This window comes from Dipodomys spectabilis, unplaced genomic scaffold (assembly GCF_019054845.1).
Source record: "Dipodomys spectabilis isolate Male_0828 unplaced genomic scaffold, ASM1905484v1 ptg000306l, whole genome shotgun sequence".
In the NCBI taxonomy this organism is placed as follows: Eukaryota; Metazoa; Chordata; class Mammalia; order Rodentia; family Heteromyidae; genus Dipodomys; species Dipodomys spectabilis.
Genome location: NW_024870983.1, coordinates 505,977 through 508,464, shown reverse-complemented (window position 1 = coordinate 508,464; position 2,488 = coordinate 505,977).

The window sequence follows — 2,488 nt, the reverse complement described above, 5'->3', positions numbered from 1 at the left end:
GTGGTTAATTGGAGATAAGTGCCTCAGAAACACTCCTACGCGTGCTAGATTTGAACTGCAATCCTCAGATCACAGCCTCATGAGTAGCTAGGATAATAGGCGTGAGACACCAGCACACGGTTTAAGATCACATTTCTAACAGAGTACACTCAGGATATGTACTGTGTATGTTGACTGAACTTTATAAGAATTCTTGAGTTAAAAATCTCGGCTAGAGCTAAGTCTTCACACTCAAAAAAATATTTCTAGTTTTAAAGTTTATACTGCTGAAAAATAAAAAGTAAGGAGGTAAAGGAGTCTGGGAAGTTCAGTTTGCATCCAGCCTGGGAAGAACAGTGTTTGAGACACTATCTATAATTAACCAGCCAAAAGCTGGATTGGAAGAATGGCTCAAGTGATGGAATACTAGTCATGAGCAAGATTGCTGAATAAGAGCTTGATTGAGGCTTTTGCGTACATACATACAAACATTTACATACACACAGAGGCACGTATATGTGCAAACACACATGCACAAATGAAACAACTCTCAAAATATGTACAAAAATTAGAAAACAATAGAAAATATGTCCTGAGTAAGAATAGAATCAAGTGATATTTTTTAATATTAGTAAGTCCTCAAGTGAACTTTCTTCAAAAAAGTTTAAGACTATTACATAGGTAGGGACCAGAGATAGAAAGAGAATCAAGTAATCATTATTAAAGGTATCAGATCCATGGAGGAATGAATCAGAGAACCCGTGCAGGTGCATCTGGAAATGTTCTTATCCTGTGTCCAATGTTAGAACATCTTTGAAAATTGTACATAAAGAGTCTGTGCAGTCAGTCTAGTGGATAATATCTTCGGAGAAGTTCAGAATTGCTAGTGTGTTTCTAGATTAAATAAACCAACAAACTGTGGCAGGGCAATGTGACACAAGCCTGGAATTGTAGCACTCAGACTAAGACAGGAGTTTAGAGAGTGGAATTACATAGTGATAACTTCCCTGGACTCGGTAGTATAATTTTGTCTCAATGAAACATACAAACAACAAGAAAGGGCTACACAGTTTGAAGTTTGGGCTAATTTTGTCATTATGTTTTGAGAAGTCATGCTTCCTATTGAAATGCATGTCACCAGTTTTGTGCAAGAACACTATTTTAAGGCAAGGATCAACCAAAGTCCTATAGATGCACTGTCAAAAGGCTGAAGAAACAATCTAATTCAACAGATACAATCTATTAAACATCAAACAACTATGGATTAATGGACTAAGAACAGCAAAGAAGAATTTGGAAAACCAGAAATTATTAGCTTTAGGGAAAAATGTGAGGAAAAATAGAATTAGAGATATATGGGGAGGTCAAAGGAGAATGACTTTAACCAAGTCCTAAACTCAAAGAGTGAAAAGGATTGGACAGAATGATAGGAGAGTGATTAAAATAAAAAAAGAACGAAAAATGGGAAAAAATTATGTAAGATTAAATATGATATTGAGAGAAGAAAAGGATAGGATGAGAGGAGGGGAGGCATAGAATGGAGACATGAAAAACTAAAAAATAAAAATTCTTAGAAATAATAGTTGTGTTTTTAATACTCTATTCATTACAGAACATTCCTAGATGCAAAATGGCTCATGATTCCAACCAAAAATTTGAAAAAGTAAGCATCATACTGTTGGATTCCAAAGAAATGATCAAAATTACAAAAATTTAAGCCTGGAGAAATTTCAATATTCATCTAATGTAGGACTTTGTAGACCTTGATAAATTAGAATTTAGATTTAAAATAAATATTTTGGTTTTGTTTGTAATTTCATATTCTATAGGATACTACAAAATTCTTTTTAAGTATAGGGTTTAATTGACAAATTTACAAATGATTATGGCATTCTATTTGCCTAAAATATTCTTTCAAGTGAGGTATGATTAGAACTTAGCCAATAGATAATTCTAAGAATTCATGTTTAAAATAATGTGAATACTCTAGACAGAGTTGTCAACAAATGGATGATATTATTTTATAAATTTAGAAAAAGCAATATTTTGAGGCTTAGTTGTAACATTGTATGAAGAGAGTAATTGTGTGATATCTTGGTTCTTCTATCTATTCCTATCACATTAAGAAATTTCTTTAATTACGTGCCTCTCAATGAGAAAAATGTTAGGGTTGGGGTTTGTTTTTATTTTGTTTTTGTTGTTTGGTTTGTCCTAGGGCTTAACCTCTGGGCCTGGACACTGTCCCTGTGCCTGTTTTTGTTCAAGGCTACTGCTCTACCACTTGAACCTCAATGCCACTTGTGTCTGGCTTTTCGTGGGCATTTTATTGGAGATAAGAATGTAAGTAACCTTACTTTCTGGGTGGGCTTTGAAACATAATCTTCAGATCTTAATATTCAGCTATTCAGATCTCCTGAATATCTATCAGAGATTAATATATATAATATAATAAAATAAAAATAAATAATATTTGCAAGTGTTCTGATCTCAAGAATACCACTTGGAGAAA